We start from the raw sequence: 9520 nt of genomic DNA on the forward strand, positions 1-9520 counted from the left end.
TCCTCTCCTAAAGAGAGAAATACAAGTGAAGGACTAAAGAAGCCTCCAAACAAGAGAATGTCCCAGAAAAAAGGAACAAAGGATGAACATGAAGAACACCACTGAAGCATGAAGCTGCAAACACTGTTGAAGAATAACTATCGATCTAAAGAATCTCCACTGAAATAGAAGATGATCAGGTAGAGAAGACTATAATCTGCATGAGTGCCCTCAAATAACACTACTCGAATCAGATGACAAACAAAGGCAAACAACTAAACTCGAAGATACAGATGGAAAAAACACCAAAGTTTGAAGAGTTGATCAATCGAAGATGGACTGTTGCCTCCAAAAAATTGAATGAAAGAGTGTCCATATGGTAAATGATGCATCTCACTGAAATGCATAGGCAACCAGCCACTGCATCCGCCTAGTACATAGGATCAAATACTGAATACATAGCTCACTCCAATGAACCAAGGAAGCATTAGAACCAACAACCAACAGGAGAAACTCCCCCATAATCCTGACAAGGGAGAGGTGACAGGTACACTGAAACTGAATGCCAAGAAAAACTACATGACGAAGAACCAGGAACATCAAGAGTGCAACAGAAAGTACAAATACATATAAAGGCTAGTGTTGTGGAATGAACACTCACTTAACACACATCATGAGACTAATGTCGTGGAAGGAACACTCGCATGACAAAGGTAGATGGTAAACAAAGGCAAACATCAAACCCACCATTACACTTTATAATAGAGTGCGAGTACAATAAGGCACAAGATGTGCAAGATCCCAAGCATGAAAGGCATAGTGGCACTTTATCTCACTGCATTTGCAAAAAGGAAAATGCTTACAAAATGGTGTATACAATGCTCAACGAAGACAAAAGATTGGAAATACTTGAAGAAAAGCCAAAAAAGAATCATCCCACGCAAACTAGAAGTTTCCACGAGCTCATATGTCTAAGTAATTCACCAGAGTGTGAAAACACAAAAAACTGAATAAAATGTACCTAGAGTAAAATCTGGAAAAAGTGCATGGATGGTTATGAAGAGCTCTAAAACATCGTCCCAATGCCACTGGAATCACAAAAAAATGGAGAAACTAGTGAAAAGATACAAGCTTGGGACTGAAAACAACACCTTTGACTTCAAAAGGTTGTAGAATATACCAGCAGCAAAACTAGGTGATGAAACCCACAAATCTGGAAAGTAGATAAAACCAGCTTTCCAACGATATCTCGTTTGCCAAAAAACTATATCGTATGCCCAAAAGAAAAAAAAAACCCTCTTTTAGGGCACAAAGAGGGTCTAATGGGGCCATTGTGCAGTGCGAATTGCTGACGTCAACATGCTATGTCAGAAGAATATTCTGAGAATATTCTCCTATAGCTGAAAAAAAATCCCCCTGCCAGAAAAGTCGTCGGAAAAATCCCCTCTTGCTTGCAAAAGAAATTATTCCCGAAAAAAATTCGCCGGAAAGTTTGGCGGTCACCGGAAAAGGGTCGCAATGGAGGAGGCCATGGTGGCATCGAAAAAGTCATGCCTGTCGGAGAAAACCCCAGTGGGGGCAGTGGTCCAGCCATCTGCAGGGTCGGTGGTGAGGGTGGCCGGAAGGTGGCGTGGGTTGGGGTGGGAGCCTGTGGCAACAACTGGCGGCCTGCTGCAGGCCTAAAAAAACAAAAAACATTTTTGAAAGCCAAAAGAGTTTTTAATAATAAAAAAAATTCAGGTTAATTTTTTTTTGAAAAAATAAACCATAATTTTTTATTAAAAAAATTACCAAATGTTTTCTCGAAATGCGTGTAGGCGATCGTATGACCAAGTAGGAAGAATGAGCTCAAGTGCCCTTGTCACCTAAAATAGTCGAATTATATATCAAAATTTGTCCAGTCAGCCTCCCGAATCCATCCGTGAGGTTTGTTTGATCCCAAAATGCCTAGAAACAAAGAAGCATCCTAGATTCAAATAAAAGACTCTGAAAAACTTGAAACCCTAGCCTCCAAAAAATTCTTCTAAAAAATCAGGAATAAGTAGCAGTAAATACAGGCTCTGATACCATGAAGAAGTTGAGAAATACAACTTCAAAGATCCCAAGAACACCTGCAAGCAAAATACCTATCACAAGAGAAGAATGGAGGCAAAAAAAGCAATAATGACTTTGAAGAAAAATATTATCATTAAGAGAGGGAATGAATAAAGAAATACAATACAATCCTTATAAAAGGAGATTGTGCAACCCTAAAAGGTGTGCAACCCTAAAGAAACCCTAAAGGGATAATGCATATTTAATAATTAGAATAAGTTTTAAATACCTACAATGTTATTAAATGCCTAAGTTTAGCTTAAGTGTAGAGGATAATAGACTAATAATTAAATAAATAATTATTAGCTAATACATGATAACTCTAACAATTAGTTTATGATTTGTCATTACAATTACTACAAATGTAGTCTCTAAAATGTACTTCTTGATCTCACATGAATAATAATATCAATGGTTTTGTTATTTGTCTTTGCAAATTTCTTGTGAAAGTGAAATTTTGTTTGTGGGTTTATGTACTTGTATCAAAAATTAGAAAAAAAAGAAGAAGATATATATAATATTAATATATTGCACAAGGAAACTTATAGTAAGTGTGCATTTAATGAGACATTTATGCTGAAGCTGATCGAATGCCTTTAAATTTGACATTGGGGTATATTATTGTATTTTCACATTACATGTTCGAGTTGGAAACACTAAGGTGGGAGTGATGGACACACCAATTATGCTCAGGGCAACGAAACCACAAGCAGCATTTACAGGTGAAGTCATAGATAAATGGTTAGGGGAGGGTCTTGGTGAATGACCACCCGTACATAATGCATGCGGCTAGGGCTGGATTTTCTGATGGCGTATCATAGGCATAGCATCAATTCAGACATTCTGGCCTTTTTTCTTGACATGATGTTATATGTCAGGGTTTCCAAGGAGTGGGTGAAAAAACTCACCCAGATGGTGTTCGAGCATGCATATTTGCACGACATTGATGTGGTCATCAACAATGTGGATGAGATCCTCCTCATTCTCCTCCCACAAAACTATTACATTGGAAGGGTTATTAAATTTCCGATTGTGCAAACACAAGATGCGTAGTTGTTGCAGGCACGAAGGAGTGATATACTATGCAGTATCAATTTCCTTATGTATGTAGCCAAAATCAAGGAACCCGAGGAGGACGATTGGCATTGGGAGTACTTGACCGTTGAAGGGTTGGTAGATGAAGATGAAACTAATGCGGAGGATGCGACTGAGATTGTAGGGGCGGTAGAGCTAGGGAGTGGAAAGGAATGGATTAAGGATGATAGACGCGGTGTGGAGGAAATTGTAGCAGGCAAAGCTCATGCTAACTATAAACAGGATTGCCCGCTCATCTTACAAGCCAAGAAAGTTAGGGAGGAACGTGAAGTTGCGGAGGCAACAAGGTAGACTGGGAATGTCTCCTAGCCTTGAAGTATGGTGCAGATGCTTCGTTATGTTTTGATGCTTGAATTTTGTATTGTGGGTTATGTGTTGTTATGGGTGATCATTGGAAATGCTACTGGGAATGTATATTCAGCTACAAGCAAAATACAGTTGTATCTTTTTTTTAAATCTTAATATATTGGGTGTTGGCCCTACCCAACTATTCACTTATCAAAAAAAATTGTTCAAATGATTTATTTTGGTGAATCTTTCATTATTTTGGGGGAATATATTATAATGGGTGTTGGCCTTGCACAACTATTTACTGTTAGGGTTTATCATATTATCACTTTCTGGACCTACTAGTAGGTAATATGATATTTTATTGATTTAAAGCTTGAAATTTTTTTACAAAAAGATTGGAGTCATCAAATAACCTCCATCCAATCCATCTATCTATACCCGCCACCACCCAAGCCAACTCTGAAACAAACCCTAACACCCCTCGACTGCATCACTTCTAAAATATAATTAAGACACAACAGTATTAAAATATATTATAGTCTAAAAGTTTAACAGAATGCAGTATATCAAAATATGCATTCGCTTTCCACGACTTATTACAAGAACATACTAAGAAAAAAGACTGAACATTTAGTTGTTGTATTCTGGATCATCCTTGAACTCTGCCAAATTTCTCATTGTCTCCTTTGTACGCGCCCTCGGCCTCAGGTCTCGACCACCCTCCACCCTTGCCACTTCATGTGCTGCTTGGAGGACATAATCTATCCACATTAATTCTGCAAAAGTTTTGAATGCCTATCTTCCTCTTCTTGTGAGCTCTTTGTATCTCGCCTTTAGCTCATCCTCTTGCCAGCGAACAAAGGGTAGTGGGTCCGTAGGCTCTGCCGACCCTTCATAAATGATGAAACCCACTCTCAGAACAACCCACTCTCAAATTGAATCCATCCCTCCCATGTATTCTACTGCAATTAAAGTTTGCAAGGCCCTCTTCACCTTGTCTGCATCCTCTTCAAATTATAACCCCCATGTAGCAATAAGGGAATAGATTTCCATATTAGTCATGTATATGTGACTAATATGGACAATCTCCTCTCCCAGCAAGAGCTTCACCGCATCCACAAGCCTTTCATCCTTGAATAGGAATAGGCCATTCAATCTCTTATCTAACACTTTGCCTATGAAGGACACCAATTTCTTCTTCGTTTTGAATATGAAACTTATTACAATCTAGGGTTGTCGTTGCACCAAAAGATCGACCTGTCAATGCCCGATACAACCACTACACTTATAGAATCCACAAGAGGCTGTTAAACCATGTTGTAAATCCCCACAAGGGACACTGGCTCACTGCCAACAAAGCTAGCTTCCATGTTCCCTCTGCAATAGTGCCGACACCCCTTCAATTCAATATTAGCCCCTATTCTCTGCAACACACTCTCTCAAAGAAATATTAAACATGTTTAATAGAAATGGCCACCGAAAATGAATAAATAATCAATACTGCACACGTCCTACTCCACCATCAAGAGACAAGCTCATCAATGCTTTGCCATCAATGTGTTGTCTGAGCTTTGTTCTACAATCAATCCACATGATTCAGCATTAATTCCACCTCTCTAATTGTGAATGAGGACCTTTTTTATTTTAAATTTTTTCATTACTTAGATTTAAATACTAGATTCATTTATTCACTTGTAATATTAAACTACATTAAATTTTATCTTTAATTTTCTTTCGGCTATCCATATAATTAGCTGCAAGTGCTAGTTAACTATAAGTCTATAATTAATTAATCAATAAACTTAATGACTGTTGAATGATCGCAGATCAATGACATAAGCTATATTTCGGCCCAAAGTTTTGAAGGACAAAGGTTTCTTCAAAAAGTCATCGAAATAGAGATAGGTTTGAGCATTGTCTAATTAACTATTATAAATTATATACTTAATTAACAAGGATGATAGATTGGGCCAACCCTTTCCGACGTGTCCTTTGACCTCCAACATGCATAATCTTATTGGTCCACTTAACAAGAGCTTGACGTCAGCAGGGCCCATGTGTCATATGTGTGGCGGGGTTGCGGAGTTAAGGTGAACACGCATCTTGATCTAAATGTGCAGTTGCACGGAGATGTGGACCGTTGATATCAAAGGAAGTGCACAATGGGGTAAAATATGAAAGTCATTAATTTTAATTTTATTATATTTTATTATTTATAAATTTATTCATTACTTAGATTTAAATATTACATTAATCAATCAACTTAATAACCATTGGATGATCTCAGATCAACCGCATAAGCTCTATTTCAGCCTGAAGTTCTGAAGGACAAAGGTTTCTTCTTCAAAGTCATTGGAATATAGACAAGTCTCAGCATTGTCTAATAATTAATTATCTATTATAAATTGTATGCTTAATTAACTCTAAGTCTATACTTAATTAATTTTAATTGACAACATAAGCTCTATTTCGGGCCGAAGTTGTGAAGGACACAAATTTCTTCAAAATGTCCTCAGAATAGACTTAGAGACATGTGTGAGCACTGTCAGGAGTGAAAGGTTTTAATAATTGAATGTTTTTAATAAAAGAAAGAAAGAAAAAGAAACAAATTTTAACCATTGTTTCGCCCTTTGAGGAAGCTATTGAAATTAAGGGAAATTGGACTTTGGAGTAACCAGGGAGATTCAAAAATTAGAATCCAGATTTTGGGGTGCAAGAAAGTCGTTTCAAATTCAAATTTTTGAGTAAGTTCCGGAGAGAAATACAAAACACCTACATCCCACATTTTAAATTTTTTCATACTTGCAGTTTAGATTGTAGAATTAGGGTACATACTACCAGGTGTTGAAGGTTTAACTTTACATTTTCAAGCTTGTCTACCATCAGTATCACTATTGTACCTAGCTACCAATGATGGGGAAAGCCAGAGAGATTCAAAAAGTAGATTATGCCTAACTAGTTAAAACCCCAAGTTTCACTCTTGAATTCCATTGCATTTATGATCCTGCAATCCATGGTAGGCTAGCCACACAACTTAGAATTTCATATGAGAATAATGCTATAGGGGGCATGCCCGACCAGGAAGGAAAGATTGTGTATCACAAGATATTAGGCCAAAACATAAATAAAACTACAACATGGGATGTTGGATTGGGATGCATGATGCTACCTAAGGTTTTCCCTAGCCCAGAAATTGTCATGGTCTGTGCCCAAAATTATAATAAAAATAGATGAGCAATTGTTAATAAAAATATTCAAAAGGAAATTTTATCCATTACCGAGGAAGAATTTAAAAAATTGTTAGACTCAAGGCTTGGAGCAGGAGATTTTGGACACTCAATCGTCCATATTGACCTAGAAGCTTTCCTGTGATTATGAAGTAATCGACGAAGAGGGGAGGAATAATTATCTCAAAGCGATAACAATGGATGGTAAACAATTGGATCAAAATCATAAGCCTCCTTATAAAGGAGATTTTTTTTGCCATGGGTTCAGGGTACTATTGCCATGCTAACATTTCGCCTGGGATTGGAAAATAATATGGAAGTGGGTGCAAGCCTCCTTGAAATGGTATTTAATATCCATTGTGTTAATCAACCTGTTAGTTATAATTTTGTTGAGAAAGTTGTTCAATCTATGCATGAATAATTTGTAGAGATTAAAAGAGGTTCCTCTAAGAAATTTTGGTTCACAACCTACCTAGCTTTAGATTCAGGTTTGTAATGATGATGAGGCGAAAATAGTGCGTCCAATATATGAATGGACCACTAAGATAAGGATGCATGATAAAAGATGAAACTACAACCATTTTGTACAATTATATTTGGCTCCAATGTATCATGCAATTACAAATACTTAAATGCCTAGATTGCCCGAGTCTTGTAGAGATTGCATTCAACTGGGACCTAAAATACAATTGGTTGACCGGTACCTCATGGAATAATATATTGTGTTAAGGTTTTATGGATCAAGAGTAGAACCATACAAACTTCCAATACATGTGACAGAGCGAGTTTTTGCATTGGAATATGTACAACAGATGGAGAGTACAGATAAACTCTACTTTTATGGTTAGTAAAAGAAGAGTTTATTTCCTTCATTACCTTTTTCATGTGGAGGGTTCACATTTGAGAGAAAAGCATTCAGTGTGTATATGAAAATTTGAAAATTTTACAATTTGATGTTGACAGTTACTGGCAGTATGATCCATGCAACATCATTAAAGCAAGGGTTGTGGCAAATAAGAACTCTAGAAGTAAAATCCAACATGAAAGTAAACCCTTGTTAGAGATGTTGAAAAACAAGGATTCTTGGGATGAGGCCAAAAAAAGTGATGGAAAAAACTGTTGTTGATAAAAGTATTTCTCTAGAACAATTGTCAACACAAATTATGGCATTGCACCCACAAAGAACAACAAGTTGCTATCTCAGGTCGGTAAGCTTCAACTTCTTCAAGCTACTCTTCATAATCTTCATGTCTATGCTCTTAGCCTATTTAGTATACCAGTTAAATTTGTTGAAGCTTTAGAAATGATTCAGAAAAGATTTCTTTGGTAAGGGTTAGAAGACAAGAAAAGGATAGCCTTGGTTGCCTGGGACAAAGTTTGTAATCCTATGTGCAAGGGGGGATTAGGTATTAAAGTTCTTAAAACTTTTAACAAAGCCTTGCTTGCTAAACAGATTTGGAGGGCTTTTGGTATTAAGAAAGATTGGAGTAGGGTGTGGTTTGATAAATATATTCATAACCAGCCAATTCATTATCTTCTCTACTCTGAAGATATCTCTGCTGGTTCTTTCATATGGAATAGTATGGTCAAATCTATAAAAGTTGCTAAAGCTGGACCTAGATGGGTCCTTGGCAAAGGTGATAAAATCAGGTTTTGGGAGGATGTTTGGATTAAAGATGAACCTCTCTTTAATCAGGATTGTAGCCAATTCATTGATGAATGCAAAAGGAGGTATGGTTCTATGATTTTTAATTATTGGAAGGAGAATAAATGGGTTAGACTTGAAGTTATTTATGCTGGCTTTTTACCGCTCCAACAGGATTTGTTGTCCTTTTCTATTAGTAAAGATTCTAATGATGTGTTTCTATGGAAGAGCAATCCCAGGGGTAACTTCATTGTTGCCTCTGCTTATAAAAAAACTATTACTCAAGTCTGCAACCCAATATGGACTAAAATTTGGAATAGATTCCTCATTCCTAAAGTTAACATGTTTTTTTGGCTTGTAGCTCACAACAAGATCCTTACCATTAATAACTTGGATCGTAGAGGATTCATGTTTCCTAACAGGTGTGAGTTATGTCAGAAAGAGATAAAATCTGTGGATCATTTGTTTATCCATTATTCTTTTACCTGGGAAATATGGAGTAAAGTTTGGATGCAATGGAAAGTTGATTGGGTTATGCATAATAGTCTTAAGGAAGTAATCTTGCAATGGATCTTCCCTACCAAATTTCCTCTCATTAAGACTCTCTGGTCCTTTGTCCTTCCTATGACTAGTTGGTACATCTAGAAGGAGAGAAATAATAGAATTTTTAAGGAGGCTAAGTGTACGTCTCAGGTGGTTTTTGAAAAGATTTGCAGGGCAATTAAAGAAAACATAAATACTCTTCACAAAAACAACAAGCAATGGAGCTATCTTAATATGACTAATAATGAGAAAAACATCCTCACTGAATGGAATTTGATTCACAAGGTCTACAGATCTGATATAAAGAGTAGGAGAGAAAATGTTGTTTGGAGATTTCCTTTTCATGATTGGGTTAAGGTGAATTTTGATGGTGCAGCTAAAGGCAATCCTGGGAAGTCTGGAGGGGGAGGAGTCATCAGAAATTCTTATGGTTTTTGTGTTGTTGCAATTGCCTCTCCCTTTGGATTTCAAAACAATCATGTTGCAGAAGCTTAGGCAATGTTAAAATGCCTCCAGCTTGCTCAGAGTTTTAACTTTAAAAAAATATGGTTGGAAGGGGACTCTCTAAATATTATTCAGGCTATCAAAGGCACTAGTTCCCCCTCTTGGAACATTTATAATATCATTGAGAGTGCTAAAAAATTAC

This window comes from Cryptomeria japonica, chromosome 9 (assembly GCF_030272615.1).
Source record: "Cryptomeria japonica chromosome 9, Sugi_1.0, whole genome shotgun sequence".
In the NCBI taxonomy this organism is placed as follows: domain Eukaryota; kingdom Viridiplantae; phylum Streptophyta; class Pinopsida; order Cupressales; family Cupressaceae; genus Cryptomeria; species Cryptomeria japonica.